The 13,146-nt window shown below is 34.9% G+C and overlaps 1 pseudogene; it reads left to right on the forward strand.

Moving 5' to 3' along the window:
• Positions 1-7,622: 7,622 nt before the first annotated feature.
• LOC103595290 overlaps positions 7,623-13,146 on the forward strand; it is an 82,509-nt pseudogene continuing 76,985 nt past the window's right edge.

Consider the following 13,146-nt stretch of genomic DNA (forward strand, 5'->3'; position numbering starts at 1 on the left):
AAAAAAAAAAAAAAAAAAAAAAAAAAAAAAAAAAAAAAAAAAAATTTAGTCCCTAATGATTATTTCCAACAGATTTCTCTAATTTTTTATTAGCATTGGAAAGACTCATTTAAAAATTGCTAATTTAATATGTAAGTCACAATATTATATGATTTTATTTTTCTTTCTTTGACTACCACTGTGGTAGAATACTTTCCCCAATATTTGTTGAACTACTGGAATAAACTCTCCAAAAACATTTTTCTTCAGCTAGGAAGTGAACTTAGCTCATTTTCTTCTTTTCCGAGCAGAAGATTTTTCAGGATCTTTTCAGAGAAATTCTAAATATACTAATAAAAGAAGATATCACCCAAACCCCAGACCTCATATGTAGGCTTATCTCTATTTTTTATGTTAGGAAATGATTATGACTCATTGTTTCAATTATTAACCTTCATAGTTACGAAGTCACAATTCTATATAACTAGCCTCACCTGTCACGTAAATTTTAACCTCACATTTTGATTTGCGATGCCAGCCCCTCAGCTTGTGTGCGTTCGAGTGAGAGAAGACAACCCTATTACAGAAGCAACAGACTCATCCCTGCGAGATGAGACTCCAAGAAGCACATGACTTAAGGAAAGGGTACCCTTAACCATGAGGTGGTATAACCAAGGGATTTTGGGAAGGGAGAAGGCATCATGAAGGTGCTGTTGAGTCAAAGGCCATGCCAAATACAGGGAAAGAGATTAACTGGATGTTAAATTAATTTAATAATATATCGTGGATAAATGTATTAACTAACGTTAACAGTATAGTTATGGTTATAGTTCTAAGATAATCTTGCCTAATTTTTAAAATATAGGAACATTTATTTTTCTCACCTCTGGACCTATTCCACTCTTCTGTTACTGATAATCTTAGAGATTATACACAGTGGCTCCCACGTTACATTCACAGGTTATTGTATCACTCTGGGGTACAAGGCTTTTAGCTTTATTTTCAGAGAGAACTTAAAGGGATGATGGCAATATATCTGATGGGTGTTGTCTTACTGCCTCGTTACCCAGCTGAGATTTTACTCCTCATTCATTCCACAATATCTGTTCTACATTTGCATCAACACATCATGAAAGGGATTGGCTGCAACACCCTACTTTGTGAATTGAACAAAACTTATTCATAAAATGGAAATGTTCCCCTGAGTGATATCAACAAGCAATATCTATAAAATATAGTAAATATAAGACAATTTGTAATTCTGGGAATTATATTGTGCCATGAGGAAAAGATCCAGGCAAAGCATTGATTGCAAATTCAAAGGACAAAAAAATCCAGAAATAAGTGTTGGAGAGCACAAACAATACGTGCAGAAAGTGAGCTCATATCCTAAATGATCAGTATGATTCACTGAAATAGCAAAATTCCCAGAATAAAGGAGGAGGAATACCAAAGCACAATGGCTTTATAAAAATTGATACTGAGATGACCCAACTTTCTTTGTCCTAATTCCAAATTCACTATCATGGCTGGAAATTATAATGTGGATTGTGCATATATTCCTACATAAAGAGGGATGCTCATTCTCTGCAGATGAGACAACTTTGGCTCTGCCTGTAAATTAATAGGTTGGCATTTTGGTTTATAGGTTAATCTCCTGTTATATTGACTAATGTGCCTGTATATGCACTGTCGGTAACAGGTGGAGTTAAATAAAAAAGCAAAATCCATTATTTTTCTCCCCTATACCACACTGCTTTTTGAGACATTTTTCTGGATCAAAAGAAATTTTGATTACATAATTTATTCTAAAATTATATTTCTAGAAAATTTTGAGTTTATGGGTTTGGCATATTGATTTATTAATCAACATATCAAATAAAGCACAAAGCATTAGTAATAAGGTGTTCTATTCAAAAATGTTCTTACATTATAGCAGCTGAAAATTATAAGTTCAAAATTAATGTTCCAAAATAGTAGTATCCACCATATGAAAACTAGACCCTTTAATAAACAGTATTGTACCTTGCAATTGAAGACATAATTTCCAATATAAGACACGAAAACTTACACCAATATTGCATACTACTTTAAAATACTTTAAAATCAATGATGTGCAGGGTCATAAAAATGAAAAAGATTAATTTTTAATCTGGGAAAAGAGAAGATTGAATCTGTTACTGAAAATAAAGTGATATATCATTCCTTGCTAAATATAGTTATAAACAATGTTTCTCTTGTGCTTCTGTTCTTTTTTATGTAGTGAACCCATTTTTAAAGAAGTCAAAGATAAATAATATTTTCTAAAATTATGATATACCTAATGTGTCTTTTTCAATTTTAGTTGTCTTTTAATATGAAGATATTTTTTATGGAAAAATGACTTTGAAAATAATGATTCTAAATAAATAGAGACACTTTTGCCCTTTTATGAATGTGACTAAACAAATACCAAAGAAATGATGACAGATACATTACTCATGTCTTTCCTTTGGATGTAGATTGTCAAAAAACTGTAGTGGCTTTAGCTATCAAATAGGTGTCTGAATTGTCAATTAAACATATTAATAAATATTTAGATTTAAATCAATGCTTTCCCAAGTGAAAATTAGCTAATTTGATGGCATAAAACTGATTTTCAATCTTTTACCTCTCCTTTTATTTTAATCTCCCACCTATCCACCATACTAATGGAAAGCTTTCTCAAATATAAATCTTTTCTGTGTCCGAGCACCAAATCAGATTTCTATACTTTTGTTAATAAATGGAATATGTTAGGGGATGACTCAGCTCAAACTTCTTACCAATGTGATTGCACTGTCAGTATTATTGATGAAACTCCAACCAATGAGCCAAACCTGTGGCGACGGCAACTGCTAGCCACGCTTATCCTAAACATACATCGCTTCCTCTCAAGAATAACTGGTCTTGCCTTGTGCCACTCTTAGGAACCCTGCCATAAATGTCTGCTCCGTTATGAGGATTTTGTTTTGAGTTCCAAAATGCTCTTAATTTTCATTTAGTTTGTTTAATCTGAAATGAATAGTGTAAAAAAATAAAATAAAAGGCTTGAAAAGTCATGGTTGTATTTATTTTGCAGTCATTGTCACCTATAGTATTTTCAGGAAACATTACTACAGCCTATCTTTTTTACCTGAATATTTACTTACTCTATGATACAAATTTCTTGAGTTTATGAATTTTTTCTCCTATTATGCATTTCAACTAATTGTGCCATTTTAAGGATTAAAATAAACCAACAAAAACAAAAAACAGAACAACAAATGACTGAGCTGTTTTTCAAGTAAACAGCTCAGTATGCCAAAATTTTCACTTGATTTGCGTGTACCTGAAAATGTAGCATAATAATATCACAAAGTAAACTCACTTCTGACTAATAAAATGATATTCATATTATAGTATGAATTTCAGGGAAAAAAGATTACTATTAAGATTGTCTTCTTAATGAACAAAATATATTTTCTCTGATGCCCTTAAGTTCATTTTCCAAATGTAAAAAAGGGGAAGGGGTATGTTCATGAAGGGAAGAAACGTAGGCATCTAATAGTGACAGTTAATAACCATATGTACCACAGAGACTCAAATCCTTCTGTTGCAGAGGGAGAAATATGTAACATGCTAAAACTGTGGCTTTAATTTTCCTTCATGGGACCCTTTAAGGAAACCATTTATGGAAATCCTTTACGAAAAAACACTAGTGTATTTGCAAATAAAAAGTAGTACTTAAGTTCTCATAATGTACTTCCCTATTTTGTTTAAAATTGTTTCCATTTTATGCTATTCTGTTATTTGCAAGTGGTGAATAATATGCTTTTAGAAAGTGTATATTGAACCGAAACACATTGTGCGGATAACGTGAAAAAAATCTGCTACTATTGTATCATAAAAAGAAGCTTATGTGAGGGGGACTCATATTCGGCAATTATAATGTTTTTATTAGTTGACTTATTCTTTCATTATTACCAGTTTTAATTGCTTAGACCTAAAATAATCTGATTTTGTGCAGACAAAAGTTTATTGTTTAAGAAAATTATTACAAATGACATGGGGAAGGGTGATTTATTTCTATTTTAAACGAAGGGCAAAAATCAGAAAATGCAAAATCACTCATATTCCCTGTTTCCTGAACTTCTTATCTTTACCCCAGAAACTTATAATTCAAAATATAGGTCTCTAAATGTCAGTTTTTCTATTCTGGATTTGTGATAGTTAAAATCTGAGAGCCAGTTTCTGGAATCTCTTCTGTCATTTCTTTGTTTACAAAGGAAATTTCATGTCTAATTACATCAGTTTAGTGTCCCGATGCATGTTATGTTGAACTAAGAACGCTGCACTGAAAGTGAGAAAAAATGTAGCAAATGTAGACAAGTCTTGACTTCTTCATCTTGCTCCACTTTTCTCTCTCCAGTTCTTTGAGAAATTTCCTCATGCACATCTTCATGATTAGTGTGTTCTATACTATCTGACTAAAATATTTAGCTATCTAAACCTACGAACCATTATGTTTTCTTTCTTATTTTGGCATTCTTATCACAGTAACCCCAAAAGCCCAGTCCTCCAGGCTCAATATCTAGAATGAGGCTTGATTACAGTCTTTGCCTTCAGAATCACGAGATCTTTCTAAATATTACCTCTTAGTCTCTTTGAGATTTGATGGCGTTTGGATGTGTTGTCCCCGTTAAAACTCATGTGGAAATTTGATCCTGAATGTGGCAGTGTTGGAAACTGATTGACTCATGGATGGATTAATGCTCTCCCTGGGGCAGGAGGGGTAGTGAGTGAGTTCTCGCTCTATTAGTTCCCGTGAGAGCTGACTGTTTAAAGGACCCAGGCACCTCCTCTCTCTTTCTCTTGCTTCCTCTCTTGCTATGTGATCTGCTTGTACACTCCAGCTGCCTGCCACTTTTCCACCATGAGGAGAAGCAGCCCGAGGCTTGTGCCAGATGCAGCTGTCCCAAAATCATAAGCCAAATAAACCTCTTTTCCTTATAAATTACCCATTCTCAGGTATTTCTGTCATAGCAACAAAAAATGGACTAAAACAAGATTCAGTTGATTTACCATTTTTTCGGCAACGACTGTAATTCAAGAATGAATCCTCGTGCATCTGAACAGCAACTGCAGCCTCTGAACCACCGTTCTCTCCCTCTTCTGTCTCAATTATAAACTCAACTTGGAATATACTGACTTTGGTCTCAACAATAGGTATGCAACCTTCTCTCATAAAACTCTGCAGTAAGAGTTGGTTTAATCAATCTCTTAATTTTTCCAACAAAGCATACTCATCCCCATCTCTTGGAAACTGGTTGTGTAATTCATCCATGGCTTCTTTCCCTTGTCTCTCTTCCATTCCCTTCTCTTCATGAATTTCAATGCCAACTCATCTTTTTCTAAGTATTGCCAGGGCATGGTGATCTTGGTTTATGTTAAATTTCCTCATAATTCTATAGAGCTTGGGTTACAACGTTATGTATTTGCTTTCCATAAAAAAGTTTCATTTATTTTATCAATTATCCCTGTTTTTCACTGATTAGATTTTATGATTTCTGAAGGATGATATCATATTTTCAGTTTTTCTGTTTCCTTGATCTACAAAATATTTTTCTAGTAAAGAGAGGGTTTAAGTGCTTGATGATTTAAATAATTAATACTGTAACCATAGTCTAATATCTTTGGTTCATCAAATCTAAGACCCTTTGATACTTGATCTTACCAGAAGATGTCAACAGAAGAATTTCACACAACTATATTATTGTCTCTACATGGTTTACTGGTATTGTAATAGCTTTCAAGTAAGAAACATTCATAATTCAGAAAAAAGTGAAAAGGTGCATCTTAAAGTCAAAGAAGTAACTAGTGTTTGCTGAGAACCTGGAATATATCATTCATTGTACTGTGCAAATTTATATTTTATTTAATCATGCCAATGTACATAATAATTTGGTAAGTAATGATAGATTTATTTTACAAATGTACATATTGAGGTTTGTTGAGGTTGAATAACTTGTACAAGGTCACAGGAATAGCAGGAGGCAAAGTAAGCTTAGAATCTAGTCCAATAAGATAGTTCTATAGATGAGAGGTGGGCTTACTTTTATCATAAATGGAACAACCTACAGGGGTGTAATATGAGTTAGTGAAAGTCCTCATGAGCTCTCATATTTCTTCTTGACCCATCTACCAGGATGAATATTTAATTAATTTCCTTTATTAGAATTTTCCTTAGAGGAGACATCTGGGCCAGGGATAAATGATGGAGTCATTAGCATGAAGATGCATTTAAATGTATGAAAATGGGCAACATCTCCAAGGTATAGGTATGGAAAAATAATAAGAGAACTTAATAATAAGCATTAAGGAATTCAAGCATTTAAAAGCAAAAAAGAAAAAGACAAAGGAAAGAAATAGGGAGAAAAGGAGCAGCTGTCAAGATGAGGATAACCAGGAGAGCATAGTGGAAGCTAAAAGAGGGCAATATTTCAAGAAGGAGGAAGTGGTCGACTGTAGTCAAGACTGCTGAGAGTTTAGATGTTATAAACCAGAGAGAGGGCTATTGAAATAGGTTATGGACATCGTGTGATTTTGATAAGGGCAGCTTCAGTGGAACAATGGGATGATAATCACTCTATCATGATTGCGGTAAGAGAGGCGAAGACACAGAAACAACTAAGATATAGAACACTTCAAAAAGGTTAACTTTGAAGGGCATGGGGAAATGAGATTATAAGTGAGGAAAAGAGATGCATTTTTATTTACGATTGGGAGATTCTAAATGATGTTCATATGTTGATGGGAATGATCTAGCGGAAGGAGAGAGGGAAGATAACTAAAGGAGAAGAGCCATAAGAACTAGGAGGAGAGGAGACCCAGAGGAAGGGTGCATAAAGTTGCATTTGATGCTGGGGAAGGGTATCTTCCTCAACTGAAATAAGAGGGAAAAGTGAAGATAAATTTCAGTATAGGTGGGATTTTTAGATTTGGCATAGAAAATGTGAGGCATTTTCTATCAAACGGCTTCTATTTTCCCAGTAAAATAGGAAATAAGGAAATGAGGCAACAGCTAGTACTAAGAATGGAGTAGGGGTGAGAAAAGTTTGAGGAGAGGGTAGAATATATAAAGGAGTCTTTTTAGGAGTAGAAAAAGTAAGCATAATATATAAACACAGGAAGATGTCTGATGTTTATGAGTGTCAATTTGATCCTCAAGTTTTAAAGTGAAACCGGGCAGTTCAGTAAGGTGATTTTCTCTAGCAAAATTCAGCTGCTCCCATGAAGGCACAGACAAGGCTGATGGTAGGCATCTTTCACAACTGAGGTTTTGCCAGACAGCCACAATCATGTGGGAGAAATCAAGGAAGTAGAGGGTATTTGCAAGGTTGTGTTAGAATGATAGATTTTAGGCTGTAGGCTGCACAAGAGTGAGCATGAAGCTAGAAGGGGTGGAAAATAATGAGAAAGGGGTGAGACAGCATTGGAGAAATCACGAGGCAGAAAAAATTGCAGTGGTGAGGGTGCTTGAGCAAATGGCCTAAGAGCTGGATGTTTGAAATACACACTTCAGAAATCGTGTCTGCTTATGACAAGTACAGGATATGAATATGGGAATAAATTGCTTAAGCAAAATGAAGCAAAAAATGAATAGAGAAGATGAAGCCAAGAATTGGAGCTCTAAAGTGTTGGTTTGTTCATCTCTGGATTTTCAAGTCACCAAGAATGATGGCAGGGTTTCTGGAGTAGTCGAAGACAGTGAGGTGAGAGATAACACACTTGATGGATAAAAGGGTGTTTGCAAGATGATAGTGGGAAGAAAGTGGTATAGACTCAGGGTAGATGTCTCAAGTACCAAACAGAAATAGGAATGATAGTAATGGTCTGGAGGTCATAAGAAAAGCAGAGAGAACATCAACTCCAATATTCTGGCCCTGCCTACATGTGGAATGAAAGCATTTACTAAGAGAACAGCAGGAAAGTAGTGCCTTCTGGGGAAAGGTGAATTTCTGTTCAGATAGAAAGATACAAGAAGTGGTCTTGAGAAGTCACTGAATATATAAAGGATTTTGATGTTCACCAAAGAGACTCAGAACCCGTAAGAGGACAAGTTGTGCAAAACAAGGAAGTATGGAGGACTCTGTGTGACCAGAGCATCCACCAAGCAGTAGGAGCATGCGCTGAAGATGGTTCAGGTAGCTTGGAGTATAAATGGCCACTGAAGTAGGCTAGAATGATATAATTAATCCTATTAGTTTCTAATAGGAGAGGGAGAGCATTAGTTTATGGTCCCAGCTTCTGTGCAAGGTGACTCATGAGATGGTGGTATACCCATACTCATGCCTTCTTTCTGGGGTTTGCTGCAGTGCGAAGTCAGCTCATTGAAGCTCACTGTGGCAGCTACCAGAGTTTTTGCACCTTCACTGTCTATGGAAGATTATACTTTCCAAAGACGACATAGTAGTATCTGTATTCCAAGCTCATTTCTTATAATGTGATCTTGACAGTCCTCTCATTGATTGGCAGGGTCAAGACTGACTTCCTCATTAGGCACGGTAGGCACATTCTCTAAAGCTCACAACACTTTTACAGGCCCACATAAATGTTATAGTGTCTTTTAAAAACCATGCACAGAAATAAACATCTAGGTTGAATAAAATATTTTATTTTATAATATTAATATATTTGTCTTAATACCAATGAAGTATAATTTTTAATATTGTTTTATGGAATGTAGAATGTAGTACCTGAATGGCAGCCCCCCAAAATATCAGGTCCTAATCCCTGGAACCTGCAAAGGTTACCTCATATGGTACTTTTTTTTTTTTTTTGGCAGGTGTGATTAAATTAAGGATTTTGAGATGAGGGGACTATCTTGGATCATCTGGCTGGGCCCTAAATGTCATCACAGGTGCAGACACTTGTAACTTATAATTTCTCTCTGCCTCTAATGTATAAGTTAGAGGCAGAGAGAGATTAGACACAAAGGGGAGAAAACAATGTGAAGATGGAGGCAGAAATTGAAGTAACATGGCTACAAGCCAATAAATGCCGGCCACCATTGGAAACTGGACAAGGCAAGGGAGGGATTCTCCCCCAGAACCTCCAGAGGGAGCACAGACTTCCTGACACTTGATTCTGGCCCAGTGAAACTGATTTTGGACTTCTGGCCTCCAGAACTATGAGAAAACAAATTTCTATTGTTTTAAGCCATCACGTTTGTGGAAATTTGTTACAGTGGCCATAGAACACAAATGCTTAGAGAAATTGGCCCACAAAAGTAAAAATACCTGTAGTCCAAGAAAGTCATAATGTGGCCCTGGGTTTAATTATTCTGATTTTGTTTTACAACAGTCAGGTTGTTCTTAAAATGAGAAAGAAAAATAAAAAAGGACTCAAGATGTAGTTGTAATGGAAGTCTTGGAAAGCATGTGCTCATAGCCTGCTCTTAAAACACATGAAATGGAAACTGCCAATGTGTTAACGAAGATTGGTGCATTCGTTTTCTACTGCTGCATAACAAATTGCCACAAATTCAATGGCTTAAAATGACATTCATGTATTATGAATGTCACAGTTCTGTAGGTCAGAGTCTGGCACGGCATCACTGTGTTCTGCTCACAAGCTAATTCTGGTTGTTGGCTAACTCCAGTTTTTTGCAGTTGTGGGATTGAGGTCTCTATTTCTTTGCTGGCTGTTGGCCACAGACAACTGTCAGCATTTAGAGGCCACATGCATTCCTTGGCATGTGTCCCCATCCACCTTAAAGCCAGCAGTGGGATATGAAATCCTTCTCATGCTTAGAGTCTTTGAGTTCCTCTTTTGCTACCATCCAGAGAAAAATCGCTGGTTTTAAAAGACTCATTTAATTAGGTTAGGCCCATCCAGATAATCTCTTTCTTAATGTTCACTGTGTCATGTAACATAACCTAATCATGAGAGAAACAATTTTGAAAGCTTTCCATTGCCCATGGGAAGACATGAATCTTTTAACGTGAAACCCAAGGCCTTTTGTGACTGACTTCTGATACCTATTCAGCCTTATCAAATTCCTCTCTTGATGGCCCCATACAGTATTTCTCCTTTCATGATCATGGCATGTTCCCTCAGGACTGTTAGCAAAAGAACATATTTAAAAAGGTACCTTTGAATTCCTTAGAACCAAATTTTTAATAATTTTCATTCAGATATGCTAATACATTCTGAAAGGACTCATCTTTTTCTTTTAATTAAATGATTGAATTTTGGTTGGGTTTCATGGAATGATTTGAAAGGGTTTGATTGCTTCAAATGCTGTCATCTTACATGGCTCAGTGCTTCCAGCACAGAACTAGTTAACTGCATATTCTGGTGTATTAGAGAGAAAGTCTGATGGAGTAAAGTAGACACTCTAGTTTTGGAGCAGGACAAAATGACTTTGAATCCCAGCCTTGGCACTAAATGTGTGCTCATGGGCAAGCCATGAAACTCTGCTTTAGTTTTCTCATCTGTCAATAGTGGTGACATCTATTGAAGTTAAGGTAATGTCTTAAAGTGTCTGGAACATTATAGGTTCTCAATAATGTAAACATTTAATAAATATATACATAATTTCCAACGCAAAACCAATACTGAGCTTCCGTTTGTGTAAAATGAAGAGATTGAACTGAAGGATCTATGAGGTTACTTCAAAAAGTTTGTGAAAAAATAAAATTGAAAGACAATACAAGTCTTTCCATAAACTTTTTGATGTACCCTTGTATAATACCTCTTCAGTCTTTATTATCTAAATTCTATAGCATTTAGCACTGTGCTATTTTCTATGGAATACATAAAAATTTGGAAGACACAATCAATGCATGACTATAGAACCCTAATATGTAAAGAGCATGATGACACCCAATCTCATAAAAATGAATTACAAGACATTAAGCATATCAGCACATTATATTAATAGTATAAGAATCTTAGTGTAAGTATATGAGTGCAATGATGAAGTATTCTAAAGTTCTGTATAAACATGAAAAAAGAGTAGAAGTTTGTAAATAAGCCAAAATAGTTTTATTTCTGGAAGCAGCAATAATGAAATAAATATTGATGATTTTAAGTAGAATAAATAGCAGCATTTTGGTATAGGAAACTATAAGCCAAAGGAACTTAAACCCTTAGCTTGGTGGTAGGGATCAGAGAAGTACACCTGAAAGATGGGGGCATCCTTACTTCTTTCAGATTTATAAGGAAATTCTTCAAATGTGAAGCTGGAGGAAAATGTCAAGACGCTGATATTTCCCAGAATCAAACTCAAGAATTTAGCCAGATAGTAAATTTGCATGAGACCATAAATGGAATGTGTCACTTAGAGAGATACCAAGGTCAACTTGGTAAGATTGAATGCCATCTGCCCGGAAATGGTACCTAAAACTGGAAATGAGTTAGATCACAAAGATATAGATGCTATGTTTACTCATTATTCAATATGCACAAGCAGTTTGGAATTTTAAAAAACTAGTTGTATTGAAGTTGGAAAAGTATATCGGCTTTTTTCATTCATTTTATTGAATGCTTTAATGAATTAGCAAACAGGTATTTGGAGAGGCTACATAGTGGCTAATAGGTAGGCTTTGCAGCCTAAAAGCACTTAGGTAATGTACTTAACCTCTTGGGGCTTCAGTTTCCACCTATGTAAAATAAAAATAGAAATAGTACCTATTTCATAGGATTGTGAAAATATCAAAGGAGTTAAAATAGAGGAAACACTTAGGGTACCTGGTGCCCAACAGCACTATCTTTCTCTTTGTATTATTAGCCATGTAGTTATAACATGGTAAATAAAATGAAATTTTAGAGGACCTTTGAGAGTTTTCACATCTGTTTCAGAAACACTCCCTTTTACCTGATGCTCTTATGAATGAGTGAATGAGAACCAGAGAGAGAGTCCTAGGGCTACAATGGCAGAGCTAACCAGTGGGGAGCTAGGGCTCCTATGAGTACAGTTTGTGGCCCAGTAGTGAGTAGAACTAGAGGCAAAGCTAAAGGAAGAGTTCAAGGAAAATGACAACAGAATCCTAGGACAGAAACCTAACAGATTAATAAATGAAAGGGAAAATTTGTTGATCAGATAGAAAACTTAACAGAAAGATTTCTTAACATCAACAATATTTTTCAAAAAAGTGCTGCTACAACTGAAAATGGTAGTAAAATATTAAAGAAGGGAAAAATCAGAGATATACAAAAACCCAGAATTTGCTTCTTTATTCAACGTTTATTTTCATCTTTAAATTTGACCTAATTGAATTGATTATTTAGGTTTAAAATAGGTTTTAAAATATTACTCACCTCTCAAATAATTTAGTTAGTACAAAATTTCAGCAATTTTTCATTCTGGATTCCTCCTGCAAACACAGAGAAAATATGGATTCTTTATTATCTTGAAAAAGATGAAGAAAATAAAAGAAGAAACAAAGCACCACACAGAATTTTAGACTACTGTTCTTTTAATTCAGACTACATGCCAATTTTTTACGTGACACAAACAAATTTATTTAAGTCCTGGTTATGTGGAAAATACACATTTTTTTCATTACATATGTCCCCAATTTTACTCATTTACTCAACTTAAAACACTGTTCTATTGATATCCGATCAGATCGGCTATTGCTATATCAGTTATTGCCACAGTCACTAATCAAATGTCTTTTCTGGACCTAATTTATAACAAGCCAAGGCAAGGATCATCCATACATAATAGTCTTGTTGTCAGCATAACTTAGCAAAAGATCACATGAAGAGTTGATTTTTCTAAATATCTGCTGAAATAACATATTGATTCTTTTTTAAAGTAACTTGGTACAGAAAAGGAAATTGTTCATGATTATTCAGTCTCTACTGAAAATCACATAAAATAACCTTCCATGGGTCAAAACAAATTTTAATTTGCACTATTTGATAAATAGTCTTGTAATAATTTTGAATGATACAATTGACTTGCAGACCTAAGAAGCCAATTCTTTTGAAGAGCAGAGCAAATTATGAAAGACATTTTTATCCTCTCTCTACTTGGATATTGATTCATTTCTATATAACAGGGGAAAAAAAGAAAATTGTAATTATAGCAGCACTGTTCTTTCTATTATAAGTAGAGTACTACCAACACTTCTATTATTAACCCCTATTGTCACC

Source organism: Galeopterus variegatus, unplaced genomic scaffold, assembly GCF_000696425.1.
Source record: "Galeopterus variegatus unplaced genomic scaffold, G_variegatus-3.0.2 Scaffold1734, whole genome shotgun sequence".
Lineage (NCBI taxonomy): Eukaryota > Metazoa > Chordata > Mammalia > Dermoptera > Cynocephalidae > Galeopterus > Galeopterus variegatus.